This window comes from Eleutherodactylus coqui, chromosome 1 (assembly GCF_035609145.1).
Source record: "Eleutherodactylus coqui strain aEleCoq1 chromosome 1, aEleCoq1.hap1, whole genome shotgun sequence".
In the NCBI taxonomy this organism is placed as follows: Eukaryota; Metazoa; Chordata; class Amphibia; order Anura; family Eleutherodactylidae; genus Eleutherodactylus; species Eleutherodactylus coqui.
In genome coordinates this window covers 57523333-57547981 of record NC_089837.1, presented here as the reverse complement: position 1 = coordinate 57547981, position 24649 = coordinate 57523333, and the positions used below count along the sequence as shown (strand labels likewise).

General features: G+C 46.1%; 1 non-coding gene across 1 annotated transcript; it reads right to left on the bottom strand.

Annotated features, from left to right (window-relative positions):
- Positions 1-21725: 21725 nt before the first annotated feature.
- On the bottom strand, positions 21726-21809 carry TRNAR-UCU (transfer RNA arginine (anticodon UCU)). Its single transcript is given in 2 exon segments — positions 21726-21761; positions 21773-21809. It is a non-coding gene; the product is annotated as a tRNA-Arg (tRNA).
- Positions 21810-24649: the final 2840 nt, after the last annotated feature.

Sequence of the window (24649 nt, the reverse complement as noted above, 5' to 3'; positions counted from 1 at the left end):
GACAGACGGGCTGGATGTAGAGAAATGTAAGGATAGATTGATAGATAGATAGATAGATAGATAGATAGATAGATAGATATGAGATAGATAGATAGATAGATAGATATGAGATAGATAGATAGATATGAGATAGATAGATAGATAGATAGATAGATAGATAGATAGATAGATAGATAGATAGGAGGGGTGGGGGGGGGTGCTGATTAGTCCTTAGTAGAGATGAGCGAGCACCAAAATGCTCGAGTGCTCGTTACTCGAGTCGAACTTTCAGTGATGCTCGAGAGTTCGTTTCGAGTAATGAACCCCATTGAAGTCAATGGGCGACTCGAGCATTTTTGTATATGACTGGTGCTCCGCTAAGGTTTTCATTTGTGAAAATCTTAGCAAATCACCAAAGCCATGTAAAAAACACAGAAATGGAAAGGGAAGCCGAGGAGCAACATGCAGGGCTGCATTTCGGGCTCCGAGGTCTCACTATTAAGCCACAATAGTGGCAAGAGAAGACAATGTTAGCCCATTGAATTCAATGGAGCCGGCAATACATAATTGTCGGGAAGGGCTTAAAAATATGAGAAATATAAAATGTTTAAAAAAAAAAAATTATGTCAGCATTAAGATCGTTCTCCTCTGCCACAGCTGTAACAGAATGGGTGTGAGTGAGATCTGCCTCTAATTGGTCAGGCTGTGACCAATCAGAGGCAGCTCATTCAGCAGGCAGGGATTTTAAATCCCCGGCTGCTGAATACTACAGAGAGCAGTTCTGGAGGACTGCCAGCTGGCCGCAGCTGAACTCCGTCTGCCGGGACCAGGTGAGTATATATATATTTTTTATTTTTACACATTTCTGGATGAATTGCAGGGAAGGGCTTATATATTTAAGCCCTTCCCGAAAATTCATTGTGCGATCGCCGGCAGCCCATTGCTTTCATCCATTGAATTCAATGGGCTAACATCGTTCTGCCGGGACAAGGTGAGTATATATTTTTTTTTTACTTTTTACACATTTCTGGATGAATTTCAGGGAAGGGCTTATATTTTTAAGCCCTTCCCGAAAATTCATCCCGCGCTAGCCGGCAGCCCATTGCTTTCAATGGAGCCGGCTATATTGCCGGCTCCATTGAATTCAATGGTCAGTGCTCGTTTAATCGAGACGAGCACCGCGTGGTGCTCGTCTCGAGTAACGAGCATCTCGAGCACCCTAATACTCGAACGAGCATCAAGCTCGGACGAGTATGCTTGCTCATCTCTAGTCCTTAGTTTTGACCACAAGCAACTGACATAAAACAATGAAATTTCACAGTTATTCTACATAGTTCCCTCAGATATCAATGCATTTCTGACTGTGGTGTTACAACTTCTTCAACCCATCCAGATATAATTCCTTTGGATGTGAGGCAAACCAGGCATCATTTGCTGCAATTGCATAACATAGAGGTAAATTTGGTTCTCTTGAGGTGTTTCTTCAAATCTAATATAAATAAGCCTCCATGCCTTTTCTTGCACCACACTTTTCCCCCTTTGCTGTAACTTTGGTGTATGATGTTGGGGTCATTAGATGACACACATTCTCACCGCTGCTGTAAAATCATCAAATGTGAGTTTAATACATTCAGGCACCTGTCAGGTGGGGTGAAAGTTACAATGTTAAGTCTATGGGTGGCGCTGCTGTGCTTCAGGCATGTGCTGGAATGAGTGAAGCCTTGCTAAGCAATACAGCATACACTGCCCAACCTAGAGCCAGAGAGACACAGTGTAAGAGAGAAAGACAGAGAGAGAGAGAGAGCAATAGAGAGACAGATAGTGAGAGCAATAGAGAGACATAGTGAAAGAGCAATAAACACAGAGAGAAAGCGACAGACAGAGAGCAATAGACAGAAAGAGAGATACATGGTGAAACAGACAGAGAGCAATAGAGAGACAGAGAGAGAGGGCAATAGAGAGACAGATAGCGAGAGCAATAGAGAGACAGAGCGATAGAGAGACAGACAGAGAGAGCAATAGAGAGAGACAGAGCAATAGAGAAACAGACGGAGGCAGAGTGATAGAGAAACTGATAGAGAGCAATAGAGGGACAAAGATAGCAATAGAGAGAAACAAACAGAGAGAGAGCAATAGAGAAACAGAGAGAAAGCATAGAAAGACAGAGCGATAGACAGAGAGAGCGATAGAGACAAATAAAGAGAGAGCAATAAAGAGAAAGAGAGAAACAGACAGAGAGAGCGATAAAAAGACAGAGAGAGAGAACGATAGACAGAACGAGAGCGATAGACAGACAGAGAGAGCAATAGAAAGACAGAGACAGAGTGCAATAGAGAGACCCAGAGAAAGCTATAGAGAGACAGAGAGAGAGCAATAGAGACAGAAAGAGAGAGCGAGAGACAGACAGAGAGGGACAGATAGACAGAGAGAGACAGAAGGAGAATGAAAGAAACAGACAGACAGAGAGATAGAGCAATACCGAGACAGAAAGAGTAAGATAGGCAGACAGAAACAGATAGAAAGAGAGAGAGACATAGAGACAGAGAGAGACAAACAGAGAGACAGACAATGAGAGAGACAGACAGACAGAGAGGGACAGACAAACAGAGAGAGACATGTAGGCTTTTTTATATTAGATATCTGCTCCAAATACAAAGTGATCCTCTAAATAATCACCTAACCAAGCAGATTTAGAAGTTCATAACCAACACTTTTGAAACATTTTATGTTGCCGTAGCGAAAATCGGGTCAATCTGGTTACAAAAGAGATGATAATCTGAGGGTGTCAGATCAGGCAAATAAGGCAGATGAACTAACAACTCAAAGCCCAGATCTGCCAGTTTGCTCTGGGTGATGGCTGCTGTCTGGGACCAAGCATTGTTGTGGGAGAGCTCGACACCTTGGGGCAATTTTCCACACCGTTTTGACTTGAATATCTTCTTCAATTTATCCAAAAGTGTTGTGTAATAAACAGACGTGACAGCAGATCCCTATGTAAGGTAGTCCTCAAGCAGCATCCCATCTTTATCCCAGAAGACAAACACCGTCACCTTAGATCATGACTTCTGCACTATGAACTTCTTTGGACATGGGGAACCACTGTGCCTCCATTATTTTGACTGCGCTTTTGACTCAGGATCAGACATAAAAATCCACATCATCATCAGTTGAGAGAGAAAAATAATGCTGCTAAAGAGAGAAGAAGAATGCTGCTAAAAACACTGTAGGAATTCCCCAGCAGGTACTTGGGCACGCTTTTGATCTGCTGACAAACATTTTGGGACCCACTTGGTAGACACCTTCTTCATCTCTAAATGATCATGAATCATGGACCAGACTCTTTCTCAGGAAATGTTCAGTCTTGGCTATCATTTTATCAGAAATTCACCGTTTTTCTGGAAGCATGTCATGGTTTAGCATCTATGGTTTCTGGAACGGTCACCACTGGAGGATTCCCGGAATGGTCTTCATCATTGGTGTTTAAGTGGACGGTTTTAAATTTGTCAACCCAATTTTTCACTGTGGAGTATGAAGGACACTTGTGATCAGGGGCGTAACTATAGAGGGTGCAGGGGATGCGGTTGCACCCAGGCCCAGGAGCCTTAGGGGGCCCATAAGGCCTCTCTTCTCCATATAGGGAGCCCAGTACTATGAATAAAGCATTAGAGTTGGGGGCCCTGCTACAGGTTTTGCATTGGGGCCCAGAAGCTTCAAGTTATGTCTCTGTGCAGCATGGTTTAGGTATGGGTACGGATACAAAGAGAATGGGGGGGGGGGGGGGGGCAGCTCACGTTTTGCATCAGGGCCCCTGAGCCTTTAGTTACGCCCCTGCTTGTGATGTGATGTTTGCATCATGTCTCTGTGAATGTTTTTAGCTGATATCCCTTCAGAAACAGGAACTTCCTCACTGCTCTGCTCTCATTTACAGTGAAGTCTGCTGCGTACACAACAGACCAACATAACACAAGAATGGCACATGAGATTATGCCAACATGTGCTCACAAAAGATTAAGCCTTCAAATGATAGAACTTTTATTGGCGTGAAAAGAAATAAAGATCACAAAGTCAAGAACTTATCAGCACTCCTTCATACCAAGCTGCATTAAAAAAAAAAAAAAAAGAATACATTACCTAGCAAGGTCGGTAATGCCACAGCTCAGTCAATTCATAACTCCTGCCTCCACAACGCAATGGCTGTAATTGGTTCTTCAACCGCTGCTCAGCCAATTAATGCAGCGCTCAATGAACCAATCACAGCCATCACATTGGTTCTCGTGCACTGCTCAGCCAATCAATGCAGTGTTTGATGAACGTATCAGAGCCATCGCTTCCTGGAGTCAGGATTTATGAATCCCGTACCCAGAAAGTGATCTTTCATGGGTGGCTGAGGACTGTAAGAAGCCTGCCGAAGCCCCGGAGAGCAGTGGGAAGGACCTGGACTGAGCCTGCTAGGTAAGTATAAAAGGCATCCCCTGAAAATAGGATTTAGTGTCTCTTTTGGGGCAAAAATTAATATAAGGCAGGGTCTTATTTTCAGGGAAACACGATAGATGTGAGATAGATAGAAGAACAACTCTCCTTTCTTCTAGTCCTACACAAATCACTTTAATATTTTTGCTCCATGAATATTTTAATGGTTTGACGTCTACTTTATCTGTTCGGTGAGACAGTCATTATAATTCACCATTGTTAATTAATCTGTTTCTACCCTTAGGATTAACTTGTCTTAACATCACAGATCTTTTGAAGAATAAATGAATAATGTCTGAAGACATTGTGGTTAGAGAAGTGATCTCCATCTGCCTTTAGAAATACTTTGAAGAAAAGATTTCTGTTCTATGTATTTATTGAAAAAATAAAAGGCGGCGGTGAATGATGCGGCCTAGAGCAGCAAACAGCCAATCACTGCAATTTATGTTATCTTATGCATTTACATTGTCAATAATCTTCAGTTTTGTATAGAGATTGTCATCATTCACATCAGTCACTGTCCAGATCGGGGCCACAATTTAAGTTCCAAGTTAACCTATCTGTATACCTTTGGTGTCTTGAAGGAAACTGACATAGTGCTAATAGTAATTCCCTCCTTTTTTGTATAGCAGCAACATTGTCTACTAAACGTCTCATCAATTAAAGCAATAAATATCCATAAATGGCAACACACACTGAATGCCACTTTATTAGAGACCCCAGCCTTTTTACAAATAAAGCTTAGAAACATGACCCCTGAGTGCAGGATAAAATCATGTGGAAATTCCTTGGATTGGTTTCAGTGTGAAGCCACATTAGAAAATGGGAAAATCCATTGATCTGAGCAGCTTCCAAGGAGGCCTGGTCATCGGCACTAGACGAGCCTGGTGCCAGGATTTCACTGCCAACCTTATGTGTTTTTTTCATGTAAGAGTGTGGAGAGAATGGTGTGATTAAGGAAAAGCATCCAGTGAAAGGAGACTCTGTAGATGTAAACAACTCATCACCGTAAGGAGTCAGAGGGGGATGTTAAGAATAGTTATAATAAACCAGCACTGCACAAGCAAACAAATTATAGTCAAATACAACACTGGTGCTCCAACTATCATGTTCCTGCACAGAATTTGTCACACCTTAGCACGGATGGGCTATAAAATCAGGCATCCAGTTACAGGGCCGTTGCTATGTTATGACAAGTGGTTGTGGACCCACTCTGCCAACTAACCGGTTTGACTTTGGGATAGACCTAAAGGGCATTATCCTGATGGCTCCCTGGTATTCACCCTGTACAGGGATCTGGCCTTCACTGTGGGGAACCAAATAGGCCACAACCTCCTGGAATAGTCCTGGTGCAGTTGGCGCTTGACCCATGGGGGTCGGTGACACTGGTGCAACACACCAGGAGACACGGTCCAATGTCGTGGCTGGCAGTGTACAAACAAGATCTGTGTCACAAGTCTGAGGGTCGGGGGAGGCAGAGTTCAAGCAAATTCAGGTAACAGTTCCAAGAGTCAGGGCAGTCAGAGTTCAAGCAAATCCAAATAACAAGTCCAAGGTTTGGTGAACAGAAATCAAAATCAGAATACCTTTGCTGGGAGCAAAAAACAAACTAACACCAATACTCAGACAAGGAGGAGCATCCACAGTGCAGCTAAATAGGAAGGTAATAGCCAATTACCATGCAGCTGAGTTGAGAGCACTAGGACGGATAAACTCCTCCAGTGCTGATAGAAAATAAAAGGGCTAAAGACTACTCATACAAGAGGAGTGGGGCCAACGCCCGCATCTGTCCGGAATAGCAAGAGGACAGCTGCGCCAGGTAATCGGCCTAACATGCTGTCTAAGAGACTCCGGTGGGCAAAAGAGAGCAAAAATCATATTACTGAGCACTGGAAGAACATCTCCTGGTCAGACGAATCCAGATTTCTATTGCACCGTGCTGATGAGAGGTCAGAATTTAGCACAAGCGGCATGAATCAATGAACCTTTCCTGTAAGGAATCAACAGTTCAGGCTGGTAGAGGTGGCGTAATGGTGTGAGGATTCTTTTCTTGGTACAACCTGGGTCTTCTAATACCTGTGCATAGACACCACAACAAATTGCTGCAGTTCGTAAAACCAAAAGAGGTCCAATGTGCTAGTAGATGGGTGTCTGTTATACAGATGACATTGAGTACATGTTTAATAAAAATAAAGAAATAATAGAAATTGTGTAATTTTTAAATTTATTTATAATGAAATATTAGTGTAATAGTAGCCACTACCGTGACCAAGCCCAGGTTGAAGCACCCACTCGAGCTACTCCCGCCAACTCCTGCCCACTGCATTCAGTTTCATCAAGCCAGATAATCTTGTGTCTCACAGTCTAAGAGTCCTCTAGGGGTTTTTTTTTGCCAACGTCAGGCTTTCATGTTTCTTTTAGGCCTCGGTCAGACGGGCATTTTTTTCGTGCGATTTGCGCATGCGATCTGCGCATATATAGAACCATTGCTTCGCAATGGGATCGGACACATGGCCACTTTTTATGCGGATGTCCAATAACTTATAGGACACGAGGAATCGCAAATCGCAGATTGCGCCTATCTGCGTTCTGCGATTCCTTGTGTTCTATATATGCGCTCAATGGGGCCGGCGGCAACAGCGCCGATTCCATTGAGAACATATACTACAAAGATCATTCTCCTCTGCCACAGCTGTAACAGCTGTGGCAGAGAAGAACGATGTTCGCCCATTGAATTCAATGGAGCCGGCAATACAGCCGGCTCTATTGAAAGCAATGGGCTGCCGGCGAGCGCAGGATGAATTTTCGGGAAGGGCTTAAAAATATAAGCCCTTCCCTGAAAATCATCCTAAAATGTGTAAAAATAAAAAATATATATATACTCAACTTGTCCCTGCAGCCGGAGTTCAGCCGCGGCCGGCAGTTCTCCTGAGCTGCTCTGTGTAGTTTTCAGCAGGTGGGGATTTAAAATCCTCGCCTGCTGAATGGGCTAACTCTGATTGTTCACAGCCCTCACCAATCAAAGGCAGCTCTCACTCACCCATTCATGAATGGGTGAGTGAGTGCTGCCTCTGATTGGCTCAGTGCAGGGACCAATCAGGGGCAGCTCTCAGCTATTGAATGACAGCTGAGAGCTGCCCCTGATTGGTCCCTGCGCTCAGCCAATCAGAGGCAGCACTCACCCATTCATGGATTCATGAATGGGAGAGTGAGAGCTGCCTTTGATTGGTGAGGGCTGTGACCAATCAGAGGCAGCCCATTCAGCAGGCAGAGATTTTAAATCCCCGCCTGCTGAATACTACACAGAGCAGTTCAGGAGAACTGCCGGCCGGCCACGGCTGAACTCCGGCTGCAGGGACAAGGTGAGTATATATATATATATTTTTTTTTATTTTTACACATTTTAGGATGATTTTCAGGGAAGGGCTTATATTTTTAAGCCCTTCCCGAAAATTCATCCCGCACTCGCCGGCAGCCCATTACTTTCAATGGAGCCGTCTGTATTGCCGGCTCCATTGAATTTCAATGGGTTGGACAGCGCTCCTTTGATCGGGCCCGTTTCGCCGAAAACGCTGCTAGCTGCAGATTTTTTGGCGAATCGTCGGCCCCGGTCACGCGATTTGCGGATGCGCATCTGACATGCGATCCGCAAATCGCGGCAAAAAACGGTCGTTTGACCGAGGCCTTAGGGTGCAGTCAGACGAGCGTGCTTTATGTGCAGTGAAAATGAATGCTTCTAAAAGAACCAATGAGTTCTTATAGAAGCGTTCATATGTGAGGAATTAGCAGCGAAAAATGGTGCACACCTAAAAAAGATAGAACATGCACCATCTGTGGTGTGCACCGGTAGAAGTTTCCATTGACTCCTATAGGAGTAGGAGGAAACTCCTGCGCTGCCAATACTTTTCCTACTGCTTACAGCAGGACATTTAAAAGGTCCTGTTAGTCCCCACAGGGATGAGTGGACTACCGGTGGGTTCCGTTAATCCCCGCGGGGACTGACAGGATTTTACAACAGAACATTTAAAAAGTGCTTCTGGGCAGCACTTTTTAAATGTCCTGCTGTAAGCAGCTGGGTATTCCTACTGCCCCCCTGCTGGGCAATTCCCAAGCAGTGGGGGCAGTGGGCTACTCCCTCCACCACTCTCCCAAAGGGAATTCCCTAGCTAGGCTCCTCCATGGCTTGCTATGGGGATTCTCTTTGAGAATCCCCATAGCAGACCACGGATGGGCATGGCTAGGGGCTGGACTATGGGGAACAGGTACCTCTAGCCCGCCCCCTCCTCCCACACTGGTTTCCTCATAGCCCCACTTAGTCTCTTCCTGCTCTGGGAACACCCTCCATAGATCAGCTCACTGCCCCTGCTCTGGGGAAATCCCGAAGCCCTGCGGGGCTTCTTCTCTCTCTTCGTGGAACAGCTGCGCTTCTCCAAGCGCAGCTGCTCCAGTGAATGGGCAAAGTTTTATGCTCTGCACATATGAAACTTTGCCCATTCACCCATTCTCTGCATATGCGAGGAGCGCATTTGTTATCGCGCACATAGGCGCGCAATAAAAAACGCTCATCCGACTGCGCTCTTACTGAGGAAAGGCTTCTTTCTGGCCACTTTGCCATAAAGCCTAGATTGGTGGAGGCTGCAGTGATGGTTGACCTTCTGGAAGTTTCACCAATTTGCAAATAGAATCTTTGGGCTAAATTTCAAGTTTCATTCCAAAAGAGTCTGAATACTTATATAAATGCAAAATGTTAGTTTTTTTCTTAAATTACAGATTTCTGACTTTCTGTTTTCATTTTGGCATTATAGGGTATTGCGCGCAGAATGATGTAGGAAAACTTAAATTTTTTAACATTTACCCAACATAATTAATCAGTGTCCCCTTTATATGGGTTGGGCATCAGACTGGTATACAGAGTTTTTAAAAAAATCCAAAGTACAATCTGCAACCACGCAATTTTCATCAAAGGCAATAGACCCACTTTAGGCATGGATTGGGTTTGGCTAGAAGTGTGGCTTAGAAAATGTGCTGTGCTACACAGATGCTGCACAGGTTGCCCATTTTTCTGCTCTCATAGTTGGGAGTATATAACTGTGTTACTGGACGCAGTAGCAGAATGACTGTGTTAATGGGCAACAGAAGTTAAACCTTAGTCTTTTGGGACTCAATTCAAAACCTGTAACAGAGCCCTCGTCTTGGGTGATGGTACCACAACGCAGATCAAGATCCGGAATATAATGCAGTAGAAGGAGTTACGAAAATGTGACATTTTTTTTAGGCAATTTAACCTTTACTGTACCTCTACTGAATGCTAACTATGGCACCTGTCTAAATCCTGGGGCTAATTATACTTTATGCACAATAAGAAACAATAAGATTTTTGTACTTAGTATGAAATAGTATCAGCACCAGTAAAACAGTATCAATAATGCTGTAACCAAATCAGTCTCATTAATTAACCCTTTGCAATCCAATTTTGGATTCAGGGTTTCCTAGGGGGCTTTCTCTTTCTGCCATTATACAATGGCGCCATCTGCTGTCTAGAGCCAGTACTGTGGTATGGGACATGCTGGAGGGGCCCACGACAACAGAGCGGCCAGTAATATACAGTAAGAAGACCCTGCCGGACGTCTTCTGACATCGGAGCTGTACAGCCTTCAATCAGAATGTCTTCAGACGTCAGAAAGTGGATTGGAAAGGGTTAAAGATATAAATAATGTAATGTCATATACAGTTCCTCTGTAAAGGCTCAACACTACACTTCACATGATACAGATAAATAAAACCACATTATTAGTGACTCTGGATTTTTAGGTGCAACTCTTGGTAATGCAAGTATCTCAGTCCACACCTAAGTACTCAAGGCCAGATATTGTAACAGCTGTTTGAACAGCCACTATTGTCTCTGCCTCTATCTGCAGCAAGCCTGCTGCTTATTTGCTTCCCAGTGCTGTACACACACAGCAGTTTAACTGAGGCTGGCCTCACTAACAACTCAATGCTAACAAACTCCTCAATGTACTCATTGGTCTTGATCTGTTGCTGTACAGTGCAATCCCATGCTCTCTAGACTCCTCATAGTTCCTCTCCCTAGATTTCAGCGTTCACTTAGCCAGTACAGTGACAGCTCCTTACAGACTCTGATACTCTGGATCTGCAGCCCTACTTCAATCTATTCAGTCCTATTGAGCCTTGTGTGATGCAGAGTGTTAAGGCAGTAGAATGCAGTCCTGAGCTTTTGCTCACAACCTGAAGGTTGAGCGTTCAATCTCCCTGCATGGCTCCGGTAGCCAGCTCAAGGTTGACTCAGCCTTTCAATCTTCTGCGGTCAATAAAATGAGTACCCAGCTTGCTAGGGGTTAATAAATAAATTATCTGAAAGTGCTGCAGAATAAGTTGGTGCTATACAAATAACAAGTCCCTTCCTCTCTACGGGACTTGTTATTTGTATAGCACCAATCTTTGCTGCGTACCCCCATGCACAACAGCACACAGTCCCTGCACTTCTCCTGCAGCTCAAATTGCCCCCTTTTATATCAGGGCATCATTCCATTAGAAAGTTCCTAGTGAGCATGCTCAGTCCATTAACTCTCTTTCTCCTTTTTAGGACCTTCCAACACATAACCTCCCCACAGCCAATCAAAGCACGGCACATGGAAGGCAATAACTGGGTTTAGTTTTTTAAACTAGCCACTAGAAGTCACTACAACTGCAAGTTTCCCATCTCCATAGCACTTAACCCTTTATGGCATCCCCTTACATCCTCAGTTGCCATGTGCAATTTATAATAATCATATCTTCTGTTGCAGCAAATGTGCCTTCCTATAATTACGGCAAAGACGTCCTGTCAGTAAACTTTGCAGTCTTCCAGAGAAATCCTTATGATGGTCTGGGCTCAATGGAAAAGAAAAAAGTGAACACAACTCCAATTGGAAAATAGATAAACTATGAGTCACTTTATTCTACCTGTCCACATTTTAGAAATGAACTGTAATCTCTATTTTTTTAACTATGCAAAGACGTTGGAATCATAGGCGTACCGGTAGGGGGTGCCGGGGTCGCAATAGCGACACGGCCCCTGCGCTTGAGGGGGCCCAGAGGCCGCCCTCCAGTATATACAGTTCTATTTCGCTTTGCACTGTCAGCAGCCGCTTGCTTCAGCCGACAGCACAAGCAAGGAGGAGAGTAGGAGAAGAGAGGGGTGGGACTTGGAGAGAGGACAGGGGAAGAGGAGGGGGGTGGGGGAAGGAGCAGAGCGGACTTACCGGCACACGGGCACAGCACAGCAAGGCATCGAGTGGCCCAGGGATGATGTCATCTCCCTGCTGCTTCCTTCCTGCTGACACTACGCACACCTGCATCTATCTATCTATCTATCTATCTATCTATCTATCTATCTATCTATCTATCTATCTATCTATCTCTCTATCCATCACTCTATCTCTCTCTCCTATCTCTCTCTATCTATCTCTCTCCCTCTCTCTCTCCTATGTCTCTCTCACTCCTAGGCCTCATGCCCACTTGCAGGCATGGATTTCACTGCTCAATCCCGCAGTGAAATCCGTACATGCCCGCGGACATGGAGAGAGAAAATACATTATACTCACCTCTCCGGACGCTGCGGGGTTCCCCTCTGTGCAGGCCTGATCTTCTTTCTTCCGGTCAGCGGACATGCTCGGCACGCCGGCAGCGTGCCACATGCACCAATATTTTAAAAAATCTCCTGTTCTCCCGCGTATCCGCTGCACAGTACAACAACAGCTGCGGCTGTGCCGCGGATACGAACGGCTTCCATAGGTTTCAATGGAAGCCGCGGGAGCCATCCGTGTGGCAGATCCACAGGAAAATGGAGCATGCTGCGATTTCTTCCTGTGCGTGTGACCCGCACTCCGGGAAGGAATCGCATCTGCATGCTTTTAGCTGCCCTACCGATGTCAATGCATCCCTATGGGCAGTAAGATGCACGGATCTCCCCTGCGGGGGCCACGTGCGGATTTTGGCCCTCAGGCATAGATATGGGGCGAGGGGGAAATAGGACCTGGGGGGGCCCGAGCTGAACTTTTGCACCCGGGCCCCTGAGCCTTTAGGTACGCCCCTGGTTGGAATCCATTCTAGGGAAGGATAGCAGCGGCAGCATTTACCTGATCTGCCTAGAGCACCGACATAACTTGTCTCAGCCCTGGTAATATATATGTATATCCTCCAGTTATGACAATGTATACACTCAGCAGTCACATCTACTATACTATATGTGTACATCTGGCAGTTATACCCATATACAGATCCAGTAGTTATATCCAAGTATACATCCAGTAGCTTTATATATGTATACATCCAGCAGTTACATCCATGTATACATCCAATCATATAGCTGTATTGGTGTATTGAATTTTGGAGCTCAGACAGTATAGCATTCTTTAGTAGAAAAAATAGGACAGCATCAAGTGGTGCAAAAAAGTTACAATATCCTCTTTATTCTTCCCAGACGAACAAACAGTAAAGTTTTGTCAAAGACTCATTGAGTCGAAACGTTGCTGTTTGTTCATCTGGGAAGAATAAAGAGGATATCTTCACTTTTTTGCACTACTTGATGCTGTCATATCTTTTCTACTCCTGTCTATACTCTGGACCTTGGGTTCAGGTTCTGATGTGACTCTGCATTACTACTGCCTGCTGGAGACGGCTTGTGCTGCTGGCATTTGCTAGTATAGCCTTCCTTCTGATGAATGGTCCTGCCTTTTTATTTTCCCATGTGTCAGCCTGTCAGTTGCTCCCTAAAGCTAAAATGTTCACAAATCATTTTCCATTGGGCTGCAGCACAAAGTTGTGGTTGGTTATGTCTGTGTCAGACATAGCTCAGGGGGAACAGTAGAGAAGTCTGACCAAGAATGAAAACCACAGCACATATCACGTGTACAGCAACAGTTCTCCAAGCGTGTGAGATCCCTACTTGTTCCTGAAGCACTTGTGTCATCTGCTCTATCCACTTTTATACTTTATACCTCCAGCCAATAATGAAATCTTAACCCCTTCATGTGCTGTATTGTACATTTAAGGCATAAATATACAGCACAAAGATGGAATAGGAACGAGAACTGTGCCCGTTCCCTCAACTATACAATAGCTGGAGCCCCATTGCAGCATCTGGGATTGGAAATAAATCTAATCTTGACTACTGAAGTCTTTAGATGCCTTGGACAGTAGCAACCGCAGCATCTAAGTTGTAGACAGAAGAAGGAGCTTTCCCTGTTACCCTATGTTTGACATGATAACAGGGTGATAGATGCCATAGCAGCCAGAAGTCCAAGATAAGCACTGAGATCTGCTATGCCAATCTGCCTTTAATGTATGCTTAGTAAAATGGTCAACAGCAACAGCAAGAAATAGTCAACAGCAAGAAAACAAAAGTCATGACCACGGTAAGCAACTGTACAGTAAACCTACAAAATTAACAACTAAGAAGTCGAGTTGGTCAAAGATTTAATCTTCCTTAGATGCAAAATTGATTGAAACGGCCAATCTGGACCGGAGATCAAGAGATGGATTACACTTGGTAGGAATGCAATGCAAGGAATGGAAAAGATCTGGAAAAGCAAGGACATTAGCATTGCAACAAAAACCAGACCGGTCAATGCAATCGTCTTTCTCATAACGATGTATGGTTGCAAAAGTCGGACGCTTGGGAAAACAGACAGAAGAAAAATTGATGTGTTTGAACTCTGGTGCTGGAGGAGAATGCTACTGATACCTAGGACCGCCATGACACGAACAAGGTAGTGTTAGATTGTGTCAAACCGAAAATATCACTAGAGGGCAAAATCATCAAACAGCAGCTGTCTTTTTTTGGCCACGTTATGCGCGCTAACTCACTGGAAACAGGACTGATGCTGGGCAAGGTCAGTGGGAAGAGAAGATTAGGATGACACAGAACAAGATGGCTAGATACAATCAAGGCCACCACCAACATGTCAATCGCCGAACTGAAAGAAGCCGTGAAAGACAGAAGTGCATAGAGAACATTGATCCATAGAGTGACCGTAGGTCGGATGCGACTGAATGGATAATCATCATCATAGTATAATGGGGATGCCGTAACTCTCATATTACTATGCCAATTTCAATTGTTTAAGTATATTTGTTGTTTTGATATGCTGCCCCTTTAAGCGTGTGCAAGGCTGGCGTTATGATGGAGAATTTACATGGCAGAAGGGGATAAAAATGGTGTTCTAGGAAGGTGCCAAGCTTCAAGTAAGAGGAGAGTAAGTAGTGAAGGTGTCTCTGACGTCCACTTAGTGGAAGACGCAGCCCCTCTGGGGGGAGGATTGTTCTCTGTATGGTTGAAGATGTCTCTCACTTGCTCCTATCAGTGCGTTGTTGAGTAGTGTCTCTGCCCAAATGGGAACCAGTTTCACAGCCATGACGGGGCAAGTTGCTGCTATCCAATAAAAGTTGGGTGTGCCAGCATCCAAAATGTGGTCTGCTGATGCCAGCTGCTTATAAGAAGCACCCTGAGCATACTACAGTACCGGCATTTCCACCGACAGACCCAATGTACCAGAGGTATGTGATGGCGGCCCCTGTGCGATTCCACTTGCAGGAGACTGTTCCACTGACCTTGGGAGGTATATTTCCCCTAGAACAGGGCCACACAGAATGGAGTTGTTCCGTGAGATGCAGTGGAATTTATTTCTGCAGAAATTTGCACCAAAACTGTGCCTTTCTAAATACAAATTTTAAAGTTTAAATGCCGGAAAATTCTGCCATTTTAAAGTCCACATGAAAAACCGCATGTTACACATGTAGATGGCACGTTCTGCTACATCCTGCGGCACAATTTCTCCCGTGATAAAGGTCCCTTGGGTTGCCTATTGGTACTGACAGATGAACATTGCAATGCACTCTATGAGGGGGGTACCCAGAAGAGACAGGAGTCTTCTTCCAGTGGGCGAGGCATTACTAGTACCGGCTTCTGTTGCTAGGTGAATGTCTGAGGAACGCGGTATGCCAGATGACGTTAGGTGAAAAACTGAACAACTTCACTAGAGACAAATGTGACTTCGCCTATTTTGTGACGGCTGATTCACATGAACAATGTGCAGCTGTGAAATTGTGTTTCCTTTTCCATTTGTTACGGTATCCTACCCGATGATATGCCAGCCCGGGTGCCCTGAATCTCACCCACAACCCCTGTCCCTACCTGCTTTCCTCCACTCCTGGCTAACCCCAGGCGGGCAACTGGGCGGCGGTCCCTACTCTCACTAGGGACCAAGGGAGACGCTGGCGTACCAGGATGAAAGGGTAGAATACTAATAGAAAAGGCAGATGAAAAGCAACCAACATGAACACTACTAATCAGAACCGAGGCAGATAGTAGCAACAATAGCAGACAAGCTGATAGAGGCATAGATGGCCGGGTCCTCCAGAGATCTTTAAGGCCGAGTTCACATCGGTGCTGCTATATGCAGCGCCTCTTCTTCCAGTAAAATGCTGGGCAGCACAGTAGAAACCAAACAGACCCCATCATTGTCAATGGGGTTCGGTCAACGCTGATTGGTTCAACAGAGCAGGAAAACAGAACCCCCGATATAGATGTAAAGCAGCCTAAAGAGAATCTGATCAAGTGGGCGATCTCTACCACCCAGTGTCAGTCAAACATCAGGTCAACCCAGCTGGCAGTAGCCTAGTGTCGGGCACCAAACGTAACGGGAGCCATTGCTGGTGAAGGTGAGGATAGCCAATGCAAAAATAAACCAGTGCAGCATTGAACGGGGACGTGGCTGGGAGGCTACCCTCTGCTTGCTTGTCAGAGGGAGAGAAAGCTCTTTTTTTAGGCCTCAGTAGCCTTGTTTCAGTCCATGTGCTGTTCAATTAGAAAAGTCAATCACACTTGGGTTTATTTTACACAAATACATAGTGAGAAAAAGCCTCAGGGATCGCACTATTCTGATGAAGGACCTGCAGTTGTTCTTGGTCATTCCTCCGATTCGCTGCTTCGGGCCCTGTTTTTGGCCATCCATTTGGCTGACACAATCTTTAGACTTCCAAATTCCCCGCAGTGCATTGGTAGTGTACCACTAATAACGCACTGTATCTGTTGTCTGATTGGCCAGAGCTTCTCACGTAATCAGACTGCAGTGCACCATGCGGATTACGCCTTGTTCAGACGAGCGCTGTTTTAGTGCAGTACAGGTGTGTGAAAAGATCGCGGATATACTGCACTAAAGATCGCATGAACGGATGATTTCCAGCTATTTTAATTAGCCCGTTCACACGATGCGAGGTGCGTGTTCTCCAGCACCCATAGGAGTCTATAGAAAGCACGCACCAGAGACAGGTCCGGTCCTATCTCTTCGCGCACCGCATACCTTAGATGCAAGCTTTGCAGTCGCATGGCCCACCTTTGGCAGGTGTGAGGATTTAGTGCGTCTAAAATTCCTTCATGTGAACGCCTCTATAGGAAGCCATTGGTTCTAATAGACGCAATCTTTTCACGTGCCTATACTGCGCTAAAACAGCGTTCGTCTGAACATGGCCTTATGTAGGTAAAAAAGAGCTGCAGCCATCCTGGATGGCCAAAAATAGGGCCCAAAACTGGTGGCCCAGAGAGGCAGCAGAGAAGAACAACGGCAGGTAACATACCTCCTGCTCTTCCTCTTCTTTGTCTCAAAACCAGAAGGTCACTTTAAAATACGCAGGAGAAAAAAGAATTGGGTTTATTTTCAGGTTTTTTTAAGGACGTAAAAAACAATTGGCACACAGAAGCAAATAAATAGACAAACGGCATACAAAAGGCACACAGAACTAGACATGGATGGTGAAATGTATCTTTTGTAGATGCAACTAGCTTTAGGGGAGATTTGCGCACTAAGGGCTTATTCGCACGAGTGTAGATTGGCTGGCTTTTTCACTGCCGGCCGATATACGCTACCTTGTGATGCACAAGCTCGGCATATATACCCCCTTTCCCTCGTCAGCTCACCTCCTCTCTGGCTGTTTGCAATGGGAGTAGGTGGGACCGGAGCGGAGCTAAGCTCCCGCCCTTGTCCTTAGCCAGCAATGGGAAAGGCAATGGAGCATAGCTCCGCCCCTGCCCTGCCCCCTCCCATTTCAAACAGTGGAGAGATGAAGAGAAGAGGGAGGGAGTTAAGCTGTCATGTTGCTAAACTCCCTCCCACCTCCCTTCTCCGGCCACTGTCATTGGCTCCCATAGGAGTCAATAGCAGCGGCCGTAGTCCGGCCAGGAAGATAGTTTCCTGCCCGGCGTAAAAGCTCAGCGGGAATACGCCTGTGTGATCTGATGTATTGGAATCAAATGCATCAGATAGTAGCGTATATCGGACGACCATGAAAATGGTGGCCGATATACGCTCGTGGGAATAAGCCCTTAAAGGAAGTTTCCAGGCAGCGCCTGCTGTCACAGCCAGGATACACCGGGGTCAGAGAAGAAGCCGCTGCTCCGACCCCTGTGTAGCGTCCTGCGCTCGTAACAGTAGGCGCAGCAGTCATTGAAATCAATAGGAGCTGCATTTGCAATTGCAGTCTGGAGTCCCATTGATTTCAATGGGAGCTATGCCTGCAATTATGAGCGCTGGCCACTACACTGGGGTCGGAGCAGTAGCAGCTTCTGCTCCAACCCTGCTTAGTCCCGGCTGTGACAGTGGGCACTGCCTAGAAAACCCCTTTAAGATGCCAATACTTTTCCCCTTTGAGATGATTATTCCCATCTACATATTTGGTTCTTTGGTTACACTTTTGTCTGAGTTATAGGAAGCATAATCAATATTTTACTCAATGCTTTGACTTTGAACATAACAGTAAATGTGTCAGCAAATTCCAAAAAATTGTGTTTTAGTCCAAGACACCCTGCTCCGAAAACTGAAGAAGCCAGAAGTAAAGCTGTGTTCTGCTGCCCTCCAGTGGGCAAAAATAGGACTGCAAATACAAAAATTACATCAGTCCTAAGGCTGCTCCCACACATGAGTTCAGAAAATGCAGAGCAAAACCGTGACATTTTACCGTAATTTTGTGTGACGTTTTTGAATGCAGGTTACAGTGTTTTTTTTAACACACTCCATCACTGTGATGGGTGATGAAGTGCATCAAAAAGCACTAAAATGAGCGCAAATAGTGCTTGAAAATGAGCGTTGGTCTGCAAGGCCCCATTAAAATCATTGACGGAGTTGTACCGTGGTTATCGGAGTGTTCGGAAAATGCCTCCTTTCTGAAAGCGGTCTAAGAGAGCAAATGCCATGTGTGGTGGTATTACATTGTGCTGCAGATGGACCAAAACCATCTTGAGTCAGGAAGCTTCCAAAATGTGTTTGTTGGACAACAGGTACAACGACTGCAGTATCTTCAATGAATAGCTGAGCGCTGCCTCTTATTGGTCACAGCGCTCAACCAATCAGAGGCAGCACTTTTAGGAGGTGGGGATTTTTCAATCCCCAGCCAGAAGAGAAGCTGAAGAAGAGTGCCGGGGACCTGCTAGAAGACGCGCCGGAGATGACAGCGCTTTTAAGGTTTTTTTTTTTTTTCTACAGTTAGGGATTATTTTTGGGGTAGGGCTTATATTTCAAGTCCCCTGCCACCCTGAAAACCCTTACCGCTGGGAGTCCACAGCAGTGGCAGAGGTTTGCAATCATTTTCCATTAGAAAAAATGGGCAAGATTGCAAAAAAAGAACATGCTGCGATTTTGTTTTCACGTAAAACATGGTACTTGCGAAATAAGCCATTGGAAGCAATTGGCTTCATAATTTTGTAATTTCTCGCAGTGCTGTGAAATTGTACGATTTCATTGCCAGAGTGAAGGCACCCTTAAGTAAAACCCATAGCATTTTCTTTTGTGATGCAATCAGCAGCAGAGTGGCACAACGGGAGCGTGCCGGGCCCAGAAGTCAATGGATCAAAACCATCCAGAATTTTGCAGTCCCCTCTATTACAATATGCCAAATAAGTCAACAAGAGCTGTGTTCCTGGTCAGAAGATAGAGAACAGGAGCCAAAAACCCTGCCTACTAGAGATGAGCGAGCATACTCACTAAGGACAATTGCTCGAGCGAGAATTGTCCATAGCGAGTACCTGCCCGCTCGGAAGAAAAGGTTCGGGTGCCGGTGCGGGTGAGCGTTATGTTGCGGGAGTGAGCAGGGGGGAGCGGGGGGGAGAAAGGGAGGGATAGATCTCCCCACCGTTCCCCCCTGCTCTCCCCCATCGCTCCCCGCCCCCCGCCGGCATCGGAACCTTTTCTTCCGAGCGGCCAGGTGCTCGCTAAGGACAATGCTCGCTCGAGTAATTGTCCTTAGTGAGCATGCTCGCTCATTTCTACTGCCTACCTCTTGCTTGAGAACAAAAATGGCTTCACAAATGCTCAAATTTGCTGTTCAACCAGGCTTCTATGGACCATCTTCTGCTACATTGCAACTTCCCTTTACAGATTCTGGGCATTTTTTTTCCCACCCGAAACCCAGCAAAAAAAAACATTTTTACAGGGTTCAAACAGGGAGAGTGATGGGCATAATAACATCACTGGGTAGTGAGTGGAGTGCCAGCCATGGGTTTTGCTCAAATGGCAGCATGCTTGCTTACCATGCAAGAGGTGTGGGATCCATCCATGCATCCTCCAAGGTCTTCATGTGCCATCACTTTTAAATTTTGGGGTGATGTTCTTTATATTTTGGATTCACAGGTTTGGCCATTGATAGCTCAGCTGGTAGAAGCAAATTATCAATCCTTCGGTTGCTGATTTGATTCTGGCTTCAAGGACTTTGTTGACTAACTTGAACATTTTAACCTGCTTGGAGACACTGAGAGCTGTTTATTTTACTGAGCAATACATCCCGAACAAAAGGCAACAGCATTCCTGGGTGGGCTTGAACCACCAACAGCCAAAGACATTATCCCATTGTGCTACAGAGACAACCATACAATGTGCCACAGACCAAAGCCTTAGTCAGGTCTAAAGGCCCATTTACACACACAGATATCTTTCAAAAGATTGAAAGATCAGAGTTCGTTTTGCATAAAGTATTAATAGGCACTAATTGCTATTAGTACTTTATCAGCTTCATTTGCATGCAAATGAGCTTTTGGGAGCTGTTACAGAACTCAGCAGGAGGACTGAGCTCTGTAATTAGCTCCATTGTTCAGCCAGGGGCTCCCGCACCATGGACAGCAGACTCAGCAGTCCTGCTTATCAGCTGTTCTGGCTGCAGGGCTGAAAACTGAGAACAGCTGTAGCAATGTTATCAGCCGTAATCAGCTCTCCCTGGGCAGAGCACAGCATGCTGTTCTGCTGAATAATGGTTTTCAATCAGAAGTGAAAACTGTCTATTGGCCAAACAGTGAAAGATGGGCACATTTAGACACAACGATTATGGCTCAAAAGATGGCTTCTAAGTGAATTTTTGGCGATAATTAATCGTTACGTCTAAATGGGCCTTAAAACATTTGCTCAGGTGACTACTTAGACAATAATATCAAAAAAAGGAAAAGAAGAGATAAACTAGAACACAACAGCGTGACTCCAAAGAGTACCCAACTGCCCACGGAGAGTGGCTCCCTGTTAGCGGCTCAGCAACAGTCAAAGGCTTCCTCAGCTTTGCCCCACCATTGCCTCGTAAGCTATCCCAATGCAGCAGAGTGGCGCAGCGGAAGCGTGCTGGGCCCATAATAATAATAATAATAATAATCTTTATTTGTATAGCGCCAACTTATTCCGCAGCGCTTTCAGGCATGGATAAATGAAAAACAATACAACAAGAGGTCAATGGATCGAAACCATCCTCTGCTAGGAAGCTCAGTTTTTTGCAGTTCCTACCACATCCACATCTTCCTGGACAGCATAGTTTGAGAAATCGCTTTGTTTCTTTAAAAATGTCCTCTTCTCTGTCAATGCAGACATACATGCCTAAATACAGAAGATCATAGAATGGTAGAGCTTCCAACTCCAGGGTCATGGGGTCCAAGCCCCTGCTCAGTGCAGGATTACCTAAATCATTCCAGACAGACAGTTGTCCAGCCTTTGTTTGAACACTTCCATGGAAGGAGAACTCATCACCACCCGTGGTAACCTGTACCACTCATTGATCACTCTCACTATCAGAAAGTTTTTTCTAATATGCCATTTAGAAAAGGGCTCTTCCCTTTGCACTGCAGATCAAAACTGAATGCTAAATCAGTCGCCTTAAAAAGCTGCAAGGCAGGGCTACGACAACAAATGAAGTCCTAGGCAGGTTTTTTGCCTAAGAGCACACAACAAGCTACCACAGTGCGCTAGAACATACGACTCTGGTGGGACTCGAACCCACAACCTTTGAATCACTTTCACTCTAGAAGTCCAATGCGCTATCCATTGCGCCACAGAGCCACTCCTAAGCCTTGCGCGGAGTCAATTTGTGGCTGTGAAAAGGCCAGTGCATCTCACTTTCGTGACATCTATACTTAAAGAAAAAAAGGCCTCAACTTTGGAAACTCTTGAATGCTGGGAATGTGCTAAAATTGCTGATCAGAGTAGACAGGTGTGTAAACAGCAGTCAAGGGGGATTAGCTCACATGGTAGAGCGCTCGCTTCGCATGCGAGAGGTAGTGGGATCGATGCCCGCATCCTCCAAGAGCTTTACTTGCCAGCGCTTTGAAACTCTAGCATGATGGCCTTTTTATCTTTGGTGCTCAAAGAACTGGCCTTCGATAGCTCAGCTGGTAGAGCGGAGGACTGTAGAAGCAAATTAGCAATCCTTAGGTCGCTGGTTCAATTCCGGCTCGAAGGACCTTTTTGGCTAGCATTACCATTTTGAAGCTTTCAAACGGCTCAGACACACTGACAGCCACGGCTTTACGGGTAACATACGGCGCAAACAAAAGGCAAGCCCGTCCCTGGGTGGGCTTGAACCACCAACCTTTCGGTTAACAGCCGAACGCGCTAACCGATTGCACCACAGAGACAACCACACATTGTGCCACAGGCCAAATCCTCAGTCAGGTCAACTATATTCTCTCAGGTGACTACCTAAACAATAATATCAAAAAAAGGAAAAGAAGAGCTAAACTAGAACACAACAGCGTGACTCCAAAGAGTACCCAACTGCCCACGGAGAGTGGCTCCCTGTTAGCGGCTTAGCAACAGTCAAAGGCTTCCTCAGCTTGGCCTCACCAGCGCCTTGTAAGCTATCCCAATGCAGCAGAGTGGCGCAGCAGAAGCGTGCTGGGCCCATAACCCAGAGGTCGATGGATCGAAACCATCCTCTGCTAGGAAGCTCAGTTTTTTGCAGTCCCTACCACATCAACATCTTCCTGGACAGCCCAGTTTGAGAAATCGCTTTGTTTCTTAAAAAATGTCCTCTTCGGGGGGTGTGGTTTAGGCAGCCGCGGGAGCGGGCGCCATTTTAGGAGCTCCTGAGTGCAGAGCATTTTCGGGGGGTTTTGAGCTCACCTGAGGCCTTCAATCGAGCAGAAAAGCACAGCGCCGGCACCACAGCAGCGAGACCTACAAAAAGAGACCAGTTAGAGGTCTCTAGCAGCTCCTCAGAAATCGCGGCCTACTTCACTGGGTGAATCCCCAGGCTAGAGTTGTGGAGCCCGGCCGACCGGAAGTGAGGGGGCGGGCCGAATTTGCGGCAAAATCTGGCGGCTGAAACCCACAGCAGAGAGCAACAGGACCAAGCAGAGGGACAGCAGGAGCCAGGGCAAAACAACCAGAAGACCAGCAGGAAAGGAGGCAACACCAGAGGGGAGGTGAGAGACTCTGGGAGGGAGCAGAGGGTGCTGGCGAGACCAGAGACTGCAAACAACAAGGAGGCGGCAGAAAGGACGAGGAGCAGCACAGAGAGACCCTAGGGGGAACGTGGCCCAGAGACCCGCAGAAGGGGGAGAGTGGAGACACTAACCACATTGAAGCAGCTAGCTGCTGAATCAAGCAGCACACTGAACAGGCACAGGCTGCAGGACAGTGGAGCAGCAGAGCTGAATTTGCTAAAAGCCTGCACAACCCTACAGTATCCTGAGTCCACCTCAGGTGCGAGCCGAGGGAGCGGACGACAGGTCTGTAAAGACAAAGGGACCGTTGATCTCACCACCGGAGACATCGGGGACCCCGGCACCATCACCGGCCTCCTCCCCCCAGCCGCAGAGAACTCGAGAGCGGGAACGCACGGCGCTGGCGCTGCACCCATTTCCCCCCGCTACTGCTGACAAGCACCGACGAGAATATAGTAGGGGCCAACCGTGGGAGGAGAGGAGTGGGAGAACTCTCTGGGGCACCCTCAACCGTTTCTATTGGAGGTCCGGCAGGCACTAAACGTGGGAACCGCGACCTGACCGGGACGGCCCCGCGGATACAAGTTGCGGCACCCAGCTGGAGGGAGAGGTGAAGTAAGTGCACCACTGACCAGTGAGTACCGGGGGGACGCCCCCGAAACCCATCCACACTTCATGCTGGGGGAATAAGCGCGACCGCCGCAATACTCATAAAGCGCCCCCCCCCCTCCTCTCCCTCTCCACTGGCGGGAACTCCATCACATTGTTACTGGGCTCCCTCGTTTCCTGCCCAGAGTTGCCGCCATTTTCCCTCCCCCCCAACGGTCCCCTAAGCCACAGGAGAAGAGAAGAAAAGGGTCCATCATAAAAGGGACTTACTCATAATAACACCCCTCCTGGCTGAAACCACCGAGAGGCAGATGATTCTGTAAGAGCATAGCTCTAATTTTTACTGGAGTTGACAAACTGAGCTCTACTACCCAGCTGCTTCTTATATAAGCTCTACCCAATTTTGAAAGGCGATAAACCACCAGAAGGTGGATGACTTTGAAAGAGTATAGCTTTAATTTTTTCTGGAACTGGCAAACTCAGCTCTACTATCCAGCTGCTTCTTGTACAAGCTTTATCCATTTGAAAGGCTATAAACCACCAGGAGGTGGATGACTTTAAAAGAGCATAGCTCTAATTTTTTCGTGATCTGACAAATTCAGCTCTATCATTCAACAACTCCCAAGCACAAACTTTAACCAATATAAAGGTGTCTAGACAGCCAAGAGGTGGAAGACTCTGAAAGAGCATAGCTCAAATTTTTCCCGGAACTGACAAACTCAGCTCTACTATTCAGCAACTCTCTTTCATAAACTTCACCTAGCCGGAAAGTGCATGGAGGAGCACTGCATCAATTTTTATGGAACTTATTGAGTAAGCTCTACAACCAAACAATTTTTTCACCAA